The following is a 12,825-nucleotide window of genomic DNA, read 5'->3' as shown; positions in this document are numbered from 1 at the left end:
TCCACTAGAGGTGGCCCATGCCTACCCCGATTAATACATATGTTTTAATATGATTAAGCTTTGGGCGATGACGGTTGGAGTAGGCCCGAGCCAATACATATATTTTTTGGTAAGGTTGCGAGAGTGCCGGCTCGGGTGATGGCTCGTCGGCCCAAACAAATTTTAATTTTTTATGTATGTGGGTTTGGGGGTGGTGGGGGTGGTGGCCTGGCACCACAATATATATATATATATATATATATATATATATAGATATATATATTTATTTATTTATTTATTTTCATAAAGTATAGGGGAGTTTTCAAAATCTTTAGAAAATAAGGGTCATTGCGCAAATTAACAAGGCCGCAATTTCGACCTATTTCGGGAGCTAGGTTTCATGCCTCGGGGTCGGTCAAATTGTAGGAAACTTAAACCTAGCCCATAGCCCAACTTTGACCAAAACTTTGACTGGTCCGTTCTCCCTCATACGAGCTCAGATTGATGAACCATTCACACCTTTGCAATTAGGATGATGAGATCTATGCTTTGGTCTTAGGTCGAAGTCATTCTAAGCACTTTGATTTTTGAGCGTTCATAAGCCCTCTTTGTCCTGTGTGTTTCTCTGGAGCCACTTGGATCACAAGTCAAGCCATAGTCTACAATGTTGAAAGAATCCATTGCCGCCTTCCATACTACTAATGTGTTTAGGGGCTTTTTATCAGTCCTATGCATCCATTCATCAATGGGTTCAAGGTATATGTATTTTCATTTCACTACTGTCATCCACAGTTTTTCCATTGATAATAACCTCCACCCCAATTTTTCTTATAGAGAGAATGTAAAAGATGAGAGATCCTTTATACCCTAGCATCCCTAGGACTTTGGACAAGAAATTTTATCCTAAGATACCCAAGGAGTATTGCATCCTCCTTTGATCCAGCCCAAACAAAATGGCCACACACTTTTCTAATCTGAGTAAGGATGCCTTTTGGAACCCATGTGAGAGTGATCCCATTGACTGGAATGGTTATAAGGACTGATTTAATTAAAACCAGTCTCCCAGATCTCGAAAGCCACTTATAGCTCCAGTGTTTAATATGATTTTCAATTTTTTCCAAGAGGCAATGCCAATCATGTTTCCTGTAAGTGTCGAGTTTAATATGGAAACCCATATATTTGAAAATGTTGTTCATGGGGTTTGCTTCAAAGGGGAGTACCGAGATGATCTTGTTTACCTCATTCCCCGAGAATCCTTCATGTATTATTGATGATTTCTGAGCATTTATGCACATCCCAGTTGCTTTTAAAAATAGAACAAGAGAAAGTTTTAACTGTTGTATATAACTTCTACTCCCATCACTGAACATAATTATGTCATCCACAAACAAGAAGTGTGTGATATACATATTTATTTCTACTTCTATTCCTTTTAACTCACCTCTTTTTTTCGCGGCCAGAATCAGTTGACTTAGGTCTTTTGCTACCAATATGAAGAGGAGAGGGGATAGGGTGCATCCCTGTCTAATCCCTATTTGGTTGTGGAAGAAGGGGGATGATGCACCATTTATTAGAATTGAAAAACTAACATTTGAGATGCATCCCATGACCCAATTGATGAAACCAATACTAAAACCCAGGTGCATCAACAACATATGAATGTAAATCCAACTAATTTTGTCATATGCCTTTGATAGATAAATTTTAACTATCAAGCCTTTTTTCTTGCTCCTTTTGATTCTATGCAGTGTCTCCTGAGCTACCCTGATAACTTCATGAATCTATCTACCATTGAGGAAAGCAAACTATTCCTTGGATATATTGCTTAAAAGGATTGGTTTCAGATGAACAACAATAATTTTGGCGATGATTTTATAAATACAGTTACATAGAGAAATAGGCATGAATTCCTCAAAGGATGAGGGATCATCAGTTTTAGGAATTAAAGCCAGGAAAGTAGAGTTAAATGATTCATACACATAGCCTCTAACTCATGATTCCTCCACCACCTCAGTAAGTTATTCCCCAATTAGCTCAAAAAATTGTTGGAATAATTTCATAGTCCATCCATCAAGCCTTAGACTCTTATCTTTTTGCATGCCTTTTAAAACCCTTTCAACTTCCCCTTTTTCCATAGGAGCCATAAGCATCTCATTTTCTTCCTCCTCCACATAACGAGGGAAAAGTTGAGCGATCCGAATAACCTCTGCAATTGAAACATCTTCTAGAGATATGAACAAATTTTTGAAATGGTCCCTTCCCATAAAGGCCAGATCGTCAAATGATTTTACTATGCCCCCATCTGTCCTATTCAGTCCCCATATAGTATTTGAATTTTCCCTTCCTTTTGCATAGTTTTGAAAGAATTTTGAATTCTCCCCACCAGCTACGAGCCATATTGCTCTACTTTTGAGTCTCCATTGTTCTTCCATATCATTAAGTATTTTCCTTATTCCTAGCTCCAACTGTTTGATCCTTTCCCTCTTCTCCTCAGTCTCATATCCATCCACTTCTGGACTCTCCAATGAATCTAGTTCCTCCCCTGTCATGATTAAATCAAATTCATCCCTTATCTTTTTTTCTTTTTCCCACTCTATCATTTCCCTCTTCATTCTTTTAGATTTTCCATAAAATATTGGGCTAAATATGACTCTTTTTGACTAACCAATGGCCTTTGGGTTTCTTTTACTAAAATGATGTAAGAGGCCTCTTTAAGCCATGTTGGGTTAAATTTGAAGGGGGGCCCAGGCTTCGGACTGGTCCCTTTTAGCTCCAACAATATAGGAAAGTGGTCTGAATCTCCTCCTGCTCCAACCCAATGCCTGAAGAAGGGAATTTGATTAGCCATTTCCTCTTTTAGTAGAAACGATCCCAATCTATTTGCTACCCTGGCTTCCCCCACTCACCCGTTCCTCCAAGTAGGTCTAGATTTTAATAGATTTACATCAATAAACTTTCCTAACTGAATTGTATTCATAAATAAATATGCTAGAGGGTTTTCTTGACTTACTGGACCCCAAGTCTTAGAAAATTCCAAATAAAAATTGAAATCACCCCCCACAACCAAATTGGGATTTTTCATGAAGGATTTAGCAAAAGAATTATTAAAAAAAAGAACCCTATCCTAACATGGACCATAAATGTTAATGAGTGATAATTATGAGCATATTTCCAGCTAGTACACCTCGACCCCCAACACCAGGTCCAATCCATAAATGTTTAACAACTTCACACTACTATCTTTTACTCCCAGAGCCAAACCTCCAAATCTCCCTTTTGTATCAAACATTAGTGTTGGCTTTGCGGGTCCTAACCTAGGTTCAACGTTAGTTAGCCAAACAAATCCCTACACTACTAGCCCTTTCGGCATCAGCCCACGTAGTGCGGATCGAAGTCTCACCCGAAGCAGTATGGGGGGATGCTAGAACCAAGTTTCCACACCCTGAGATGGTCATGATGTTGGTCTATACCCTTTGCCCTTACTTTCACGCAAGTCACTAAGCCTTAGGGTTCTATCAGTCTACCCTTTATTCCTCCCTTTACTACCTCTACGAAGGTGTATGATTTAACTTCGCGCAGCCCTAACCCATGGTCTAGGTACTTTCGCACAGAGATGACAATGTATTGCATAGGTTCCCAAGTTATCTCAAGTGTTTTACTTATCTTACTAATCAATCACAGTTAGCATTGCGTAAACTGATGTCCTTACTTGTGTTTAATTAATCAATACAATCACATATACTCGCGCATCAAATAAACATTGTAAATTAAACCCAAAACACAATATAATCAGATGCATTAATAGGAACTAAATACACAGTAATTGCAGAATACTTCTCTTTATTGATATCATTCAGTTTAATACAGACTCTATCTGCCCTACGCACACAGCTCTAGGGGTCTGCGCACTCAGTTGTGGACTTCCACCCTAGGCCTCTGTGCACTCAATTGCAGAGCCTCTACCTACGCTAAGACCTGAGAAAACTTAGAATTCTCCACTCTACTTTGCCACTTTCTTCCTTACTTCCCTTCCCTAGAGCTTACTTAGCTCCTTTTTATACAATCCCATGGTCTGTGGACCATGGGTGGATCTTTACAGCCGACTTGACACTTTAAAAAATAAGGGCGGATAGCCCTTTATGACTCTTGACACCTTCGTGCTCCGCAACCAAAAAATGCAGAGACTTTATAACTTTTTTACAAAATTATCCCAAAATTATCCCAAAACATGGCCTTTTATCCCCAAAACTTCTCTTAGGGGAACCCATTCCCAATAGGCCCCCAACACAAACATGGTGACTCGCCCTTGAGTCACTTTACGGGTGTGGAGATCTTGGTGCAAAGACCTCCTAGCTCGACTTGTATGACTACCACTTCGGCGGTGCACTGCGTGAGCGCCTGCTTCACTTCCTCAACCAATTGCTCTATCGCTGATCCTGAACTGTCAGCCTAAAGCTTTTTTTGAATCGCTTGCAGATTAGCAAGCTTGCCTTCAATGGAGGCTGTGACCAAATAAGCTTCATCCAAACAGGGCTTCAAGCACGCCTTTAGTACTACCTCTTTGTGTTGCGGTGCATCTACCTGTTCCTTCAATGTTTTGTCCTCTTGCAGCTTCGCCAGTCTTTGTGTGAGAGCGACGGTGCACGCTGTACCTTTTACTTCGTCATAGCGCTGCTACAGTTCTCGCGCCTCTGACTCTAGCCGCTGTACATTAGGATCCTCTTGTAGACTCATCAGGACCTCGAACGACTGTTCAAATAGCCGTGTGTAGTCTGCTACTGCACTATCTATCGCCGCTATCGCCTCTGTGACAGTGGTTGCACACTGCTCCTTTACTTCCGGTAGAGCTGAAGGTTGGGCCTTCAACTGTAAATCTGCAGTCTGTAGGTTCAGGTCTAGTTGAACCTTATCCAACTCTATGCGAGCATCACGTACCCCTGTAGCAAGCTTGTAGACCTGCTCATCTACCTCCGCATCCTCAGGAATGGCTAATTCAGGGACCATTCGGCAGGCTTCCCTCACGACCTTAATCATGCACATATTTGTGTTAGTAAGTTCCACCATGGAAGTGAGGGCAGTGTCTCGCTGCAGGGCCATTTGTACATTATTAATCTTCTACTCACTGATTACCTGCAAAGTGCGTTGTTCACGGTGTTGGGTTGTGTTATATTCTTTCCACGACTAGCCCACGTAGTTAACCGGGGGGTTGGAGGGGGGGCGGAGTGTTGTGGGGAAAAGTGCCTATTCAGGACGACCCTATCCACCTAAGGTGTGACAGTGCCTTAGCAACAAACAAAGTAACTACTTGAGTATTCTTCTTTATGAACTATGAACAAAGAAGGAAGGGATGAACTAACCGTTGTCTTCCGCTAGTTCCCTTGGCCCAATTCCTCCTCTCTTTGATAGTTTCCAACCCCTTGCTCCTTCACTTGCCCAGCAGCACAACACCTGCAAGATCAAAGAAGAGAGAGACTACACAAAGATATATGTTCATATACATAAAAAGCTTGGGATCAGATTATAAGCTTAACATACAAATGAATCAAAGCATCAATGAAACACAAGTATATAGGACAAACTCAAATAGTTTTATTGATAGAGTAATAAAGGTTTAGGAGGAGATACAACCAAATGAGGCCCGATCCAGCATCCACCTCCCAGCAAAGGAATCCCTTCTTCACCTCCAACAAAGTACAAATCACCCAATAGTCTAATGTCAATCCACAAACCAACAGCAATTCTCTGCAAAGTACAAAATTCCAGCCTTTGGATCTCTGGGATGAGGGATCCATATATAGATGTTTGCAAAGAGGATGAGTCAGCTTGTCATCTGACTAGTGTCCTTTCTCTCTGTCAGTTCTTGCTTCCACTTGGAGAGTGAGAGCCTTCCACTTGGAGACTGAGAGCCTCTTACTCATCCTTGGTCGAATTCAGTGAGGCAAGTGTCATGGAGGAATATTCTGGAAGCTTCCATTGTCTTTCCACCTTGCGGAATGGCACTGCCATTTGTCATTTCCAGCTCAGCGCGCCCTGGTAGTGCATTTATGTGCGTTGCAACGCACCTAGCTAGTGTACTGGGGTGCTATGCAACGCAGGTAGCTAGTGGAGCCACTGAAATGATCTTGATTTGACTGATTCTGAGTAGTTTCTGGTGGAGAACTTCTGGGAGAAGCTGTAGTTTGATGAACTTGTTCCTTCAGGGGCAGGAACAACACTTTTAGGGACTTTGGATCCCTTGGTTTATGGACATTTCATGCTCATAGTTGTAAGGCACAAAAATGTCTATAACAGTTGCCCCCTAAAGTATGAGGCCGTTTATCGGGTGAAATGCTTTATTAGGAGGATCCGAAGTTCTTTCGATGCTGGGAGGAGACCTGTAATAAGATACAATACAATACATTATCTTCATACTTGTTTTTTCATGATCTAGCTGAGACGGGCATTCCCATGCTCAGCTTTATAAATTCATTTACATGTACATAGGACATACAATCGTCTGATGGTAGACTGATGATTCTGATAGAGCCATCATCCTTTTGGTAGGATGATTATCTGTGCTGCAATGTTGTACATTTCAATGTCTTTATTTTCCTGAATATATATCGCAGCCCGGATGGATGAAACTAGATCCGAGGTCTTCAATCTCGTCCGATCTTCACTCTAAGTACAAGTCGATCCATGTGAGAAATGTGTTGAAGTCGAACATGGAAAGACATCGCTTGATTACCAGTCAATGATGTAAACTGTTAACAAGCGCGAGAGGAATCACCGATAATGATGATGACCCTCAAGGTACTGCAGTACAATTCACGTGGTGTGAATAAAGGACTTGGTGTCGAACACCACGCAAAATCTTTCGGTCGAAGGTCATTGATGTATACCTGTCGCCGGAAGTGAGAAACTTGCCATTGAGCCATGCAAGCTTCAAAGCACTGAGGGGGGTGTTCCTAGATCAACTTCTTGTATAATGAGCTGATGTCGACAAGAAGTGATCCGTCAAAGGAGGGCCTTAATGAATCCCACATCAATGACACGGAATGGAGCAAATGATTTTGATGGAGGTGAAAACAATCTGATGATATATGGTTCAGGGTGGCGGTCATGAAAGAATGAAGTATAATGTATGGTAGTGGATGGGACATGGTTGACTCCTTCTGAATGACTTCTCTTGAACATATCAGCGACACTTATGTGATGGATTGGTAGCATTTACCCCAAATGTGGATGGTATGGCATGACCATGGCGATGTGACTGGTGAATGAAACAACCCAACCCGACTCGGGCACGGAGTGGAAGTGTCATGTTCAAGAGCGACTTGCTACCAATAAAGATTCTTTGAGTTTTTCCTAATTTTTCCCCAGTCATTGCTGACCAGTACCTCTTTATTTTTGTCAAGCTTGAGGAGGATAACATATGCTTGTTCTATAATTTACCCTTCGGGTAAACCCATCGCTATATTTTAACGAGTCTAGCGATAGTGAAACTCGTTCTCGTCTAAAGACAATTTTGTCGCTATTAATGCTTTTAATGAGTCTAACGACAAAGATAACTCGGTCCTTTTCATTTTTAGAGAGTCTGAAAAGGTACGTAAAGTTAACTCCGAAATTCCTTTTTCGTCATCTAATCCCTTAAGTCCGAAAAAGTATAAAACAATACAGAAGGGATGAATTTTCGATAGTTTTAACGAGCCGAACTAAACAAGCGCTCGATCTTTTTTTGCAATAATCCCTCAGGTCCAAAAAGATTAAAATCTAGAGGAGGGATAGCACTTCCGGTCGCTTTAACGAGCTGGAAGGCCAAAACTCGGCAATCTTTTCATATTTTACGAGTCAGATGAAAAGAGCATAAAGAAGACTCGTCTTTTGAGGAACGAGTGATAAACAGGGTAGCAGTTGATTCCAGGTACGGTTTGGAATTTTCCAATCACGGCAGTGTCACAAGGATGGCTAGTGAAATCACTCTTCGCAGCTGTTCCTCAAAATGGGTAAACAATCAAATGGAGGTGAATGATCGGCCAAATGAAAAGTGGAGGTGATGGTGCAAACACGACCAAGGCTTTAATGGCTGATAATGTTACATTCACGGTGGTTATTTACCGGAGGATAGTTCATTTTTTAACGAGCTTAAACGCGGGTTGAAACACTTGCTCGATCTTATGTTTATTTTTTAACGAGCATGAACTATGTGCTAAAACTGCTCGAAACTTATGTTTATTTTTTAACGAGCATGAACTATGCGCTAAAACTGCTCGATTAATCCAGTCATATGATAAGAATGTCTCACTGAAGATGCTATTTTTTATGGAGCTTACACCTTACAAATCTTTGCTCCGGATCCTTTCTTTATGCAAGTTCGGAAACGACTAATCCTACGAGTTTAAAGGGTTAGAGCCTACGGGTTTAAAGGGAGGACCTAAAAATTTAAAAAATAAATAGTCGCCCTTCGCTTGCACTCCAAAAGGTTTGCATGCCCCCAGGAATAAAATATGATTTCAATGTTACCTCTACTTTAGTCCGCCAAAACAAAAGTTTTACCGAGAGAGGCCTACCTCTTACAGGTTACCCAAAGATTGTTCTATTAATCTTTCAAACAAAACACTTCTTCGGCGATTTCTACCGAGATAAACAAAGGTAAGCAGCGACGTCACTCACTTACATAAATTTGACAAAAGAATCTTATTCTAGAATAACCCTCTTCCAATCACGGACGGGGTACAGACTAGTCATATTCTCCCGCGGAAACCTACTCTATATCTGAAGTTTTCTCTGCCCGAAGCAGACCAGGATGCATGCCCCCTGGGTTCCAGTTACATCCTTCCGAATCACTCGCGCTCATCGGGAGGATGGACTGGGGGTGGAGACATTTCTTGCGTGAAAAGACCATTTAGGGATGGTATATTACTATTTGCTATGCGTGATCCGGGAAATGAAAGTTGGTCTACGAGCTTGACCACTCTTCCTTCATGCGGAAAACACATTACTCTAAAGAGTGAGGAGACGATGGCTCCCATGCAATAAATATAGTCTCGTCCAAGGAGTAGGTTATAATCCAAGGGTCCTTGAACTACCATGACGTTCATTTGAACTGTCTTCTTTCTCAATGTTATGGGCACATTGGGAAGAATCCCTAAAGGTCGACTGGTTCCTTTATCAAAGCCTGTCAGATTTCTCATCTCAGGCAAAAGCGATGGCGAACCAAGCGCTTTCCAAGCAGTCGAGGAAAGGATACTCACAGATGCCCCTTCATCAATGATGGTACCAGCCATGACCATTCTATATATTTGAACGATAATTCTGAATGGTATGCTTGCTGGTAAGCAGGGTCTTCCTAGTTGATTCCAGTCGAAGGAGACAACTAGGTTGCTTGGAGGTGGGACCGAATAGACGGCCGGGTACGACCCTGATGAACTCCCTTCCTGCGGTAAAGGGATGGGTATATTAACCTCATGTTCATTGGAGTCTGTGTTGATGAAGAGAATTTGGATGGTGTCATCTTTATTCTCTTCAGTGACTGTATCATTCGAAGATAAAACCTCTGAAGGCAATACCGGGTCAACTGCCGCCTCGACCTTTTGACTTTCGTCTGGTACGGATTCAGTTGGTTCATCTCCAATGATAGGCACTTTAGCTGACCACTTGAGCGGGCCAGCTGGATTCTCAACTAACGAAGGACTCGGCAAGAGTTTTTTATATCCAGGAGGAAGTCGCAACGGTGAAACCGGGCGATCATCCAAAACTCTTTTAGCTTCGTCTAAGAAGGGACAACGGTGGATGGCGTGATCGCCTTCGCACAGTTTGCAGGGAAATCTAGCTCTCCCTCTTTGTCCTGGGGCTTCACTTTCGCTAGTTGACGGTGTGCTTTCAACATGATCACCAGAGGTTGACGACACCGGGTTGTGCAAACGAGGAGACCAGTCCCTTAGTATCCGGGGAATACAGGGACAATCTCTGTGGAAGTGGTCTCCTCTGCAAATGACACATGGCGATTTAGGCCCGGTCAGTGCTGTGTGTGGATTTTTGCTGGACGACACTTGTTTGCCCCCATGCGCCTTTGGCTCCTTCTTCTTCTTCTCTTTCTTCTTCTTTTCCTTCTTCTCCTTAGGAACTTGGCTTTTAGCTTTACCAGTTCCCTCAAGCGAAGAGGAAGGAGGAGAGGAAGAGTTAGAAGAGGTAGAAGGTTGGTGGGCAACTTTAGACTCGTCTAGCTGTCGATTCGACTGTTCAGGAATAGTGGTGTTCTGAACGACATTGGTTGAGAAGAGCCAGACCGGCAAGCCAATTGTCAGTCCTGGAAGCGACAATGTGGCCATATGGGGCGCACCAACATCTCCCCAAGAGGAGAAGGGACTAGGATTTCCACCAAGGGGAATTCCTTGGTTGGTAGGCTTCATTTTCTCAACCGAAAGATCAACGTAGGAAAAAGGGGATGATTGTTCCATTTAAAATAAATTTTGACACACTTTGACACAACTTGTTTTTTCAATTTTAAAGAGTTGAGAAAAAACAAAATATGACTCTAGTCTCCTTCGATTTTTTAATGAGCCCGAAGTGACAAATGCTCAGATGGACCTTTTCTGTTAAGGAGTCTGAAAAGGAACGAAAGGGACTGCTCTGGAGATCTAGGTAGAGGGTGTACCAAACCAATCACAAAACTGCAGAATACGTTTTACGGTACGGCAGTCAATCTTCCCGAATGCTGTGTTCGGTGCATTGCGATCAGTAGGGCGGCCGACACGGCTTCCTATGGATAAAAGGTTTTAAGCCTATAGGGGTCTCCCAATATATACTCGACGGTACGTGGGAGCACAATCCGTACTGATACTTATCGTTTCACCGTGGAGGAATCACCCAACCACTCGACGGTAAGATACCAGGTTTTACGACGCCGGAACACGTCTCTAGCCTAGACCTCTATGTTGTGCGTTAAGTTACAAAGCGTTGTTAGATTCATTCAATTTATTTTAAGTTGATCTTTCTTAGAAGTTTGCCTTTCGGGTTCACCACGAGATGTAGATGTAATTCCTAAATGCAATCTAAAGATGATAAGCAAATCTTTTATCTCTTTTTGACAATGAAAATCCTAGCTACAAGGGGAAAAGAAAGACAACATCTTTTCTCAAAGAGCAAAGAGCACACTGTAAATGCACTTTTTCCTAAATCAAGCCACACAAACTATCAATATGCAAATGCACAAATGCATGTATTTGTTTTTCCTTTCTTAATATTGATGCCTATAAAGAAAGTTGATGTACAAATTTGAATTCGCTTTTCAGTGATAAATACAAACAAGAAAAATACTCGTTTCGACACTTAGAAAAGCACAAATCCAAACCAAAAGACAAAAGTAAATGTATAATCAACTGTCTACAGCAAATAAACTTTCTCCTAAGACCAAAGTCGATACTCACGACAAATCTGAATCTAAGGACGACAGTATGACTATTTCACTTTTGTAATGGAAAACTGTAAATGATGCCACAAACACACAAAAACACTCACAGTTATTTTGTACAAAGGAGGCGGAATTAAGGCAGAGAAAAGGGGTTTTCAGATAGGTACCCACACTGGTCACAGGCTGCAAAAATCAGAGATAAAACTGAACAAAATGAAGCAAAGAACCTCAGCTGCACAGGGCAAGGCTGATCAGCGCACCTGCAGCACAGAGAAACTGAATTGCAGCGCAGGTAGCCCCTTCGGGACCTGCGTTGAAATGCAGAATCTCTTCACAGAGCCTGCGCTGGGGCAGAAACGAGACTTCTATCCGGGTTCTGGGTTACGGTTTGCAGTTTAATCTATGGCTTTTGGCCGAGTAAAAGCAATCAGTAAGGTACAATTAGAGGGATGATTTAAAGGAGGACTAAGAGCTATCACAAAGGGCAATCAGATCATTTGTGAATCCATTGTTCAAATCATAAACAAATCCAGTGAGAGGATTGAGGTAGCAGCTGTCTACTTTGCATTTGATAATGGCAAATGCAGTTCGATTTGCTGCTTCCAAGTTTATGAGACAAACAACAAGAGAAACACAAATAAACTAATTAGACACGATCCCCAGCGGAGTCGCCATTTTGTTGTGGGGAAAAGTGCCTATTCAGGACGACCCTATCCACCTAAGGTGTGACAGTGCCTTAGCAACAAACAAAGTAACTACTTGAGTATTCTTCTTTATGAACTATGAACAAAGAAGGAAGGGATGAACTAACCATTGTCTTCCGCTAGTTCCCTTGGCCCAGTTCCTCCTCTCTTTGATAGTTTCCAACCCCTTGCTCCTTCACTTTCCCAGCAGCACAACACCTGCAAGATCAAAGAAGAGAGAGACTACACAAAGATATATGTTCATATACATAAAAAGCTTGGGATTAGATTATAAGCTTAACATACAAATGAATCAAAGCATCAATGAAACACAAGTATATAGGAGAAACTCAAATAGTTTTATTGATAGAGTAATAAAGGTTTAGGAGGAGATACAACCAAATGAGGCCCGATCCAGCATCCACCTCCCAGCAAAGGAATCCCTTCTTCACCTCCAACAAAGTACAAATCACCCAATAGTCTAATGTCAATCCACAAACCAACAACAATTCTCTGCAAAGTACAAAATTCCAGCCTCTGGATCTCTGGGATGAGGGATCCATATATAGATGTTTGCAAAGAGGATGAGTCAGCTTGTCATCTGACTAGTGTCCTTTCTCTCTGTCAGTTCTTGCTTCCACTTGGAGAGTGAGAGCCTTCCACTTGGAGACTGAGAGCCTCTTACTCATCCTTGGTCGAATTCAGTGAGGCAAGTGTCATGGAGGAAGATTCTGGAAGCTTCCATTGTCTTTCCACCTTGCGGAATGGCAC

Source organism: Pinus tabuliformis, chromosome 2_1 (genome assembly GCF_031772625.1).
Source record: "Pinus tabuliformis cultivar Carrire ecotype Pingquan chromosome 2_1, CPIR1, whole genome shotgun sequence".
NCBI lineage: Eukaryota > Viridiplantae > Streptophyta > Pinopsida > Pinales > Pinaceae > Pinus > Pinus tabuliformis.
Note: the sequence above shows the minus strand (reverse complement) of the source record.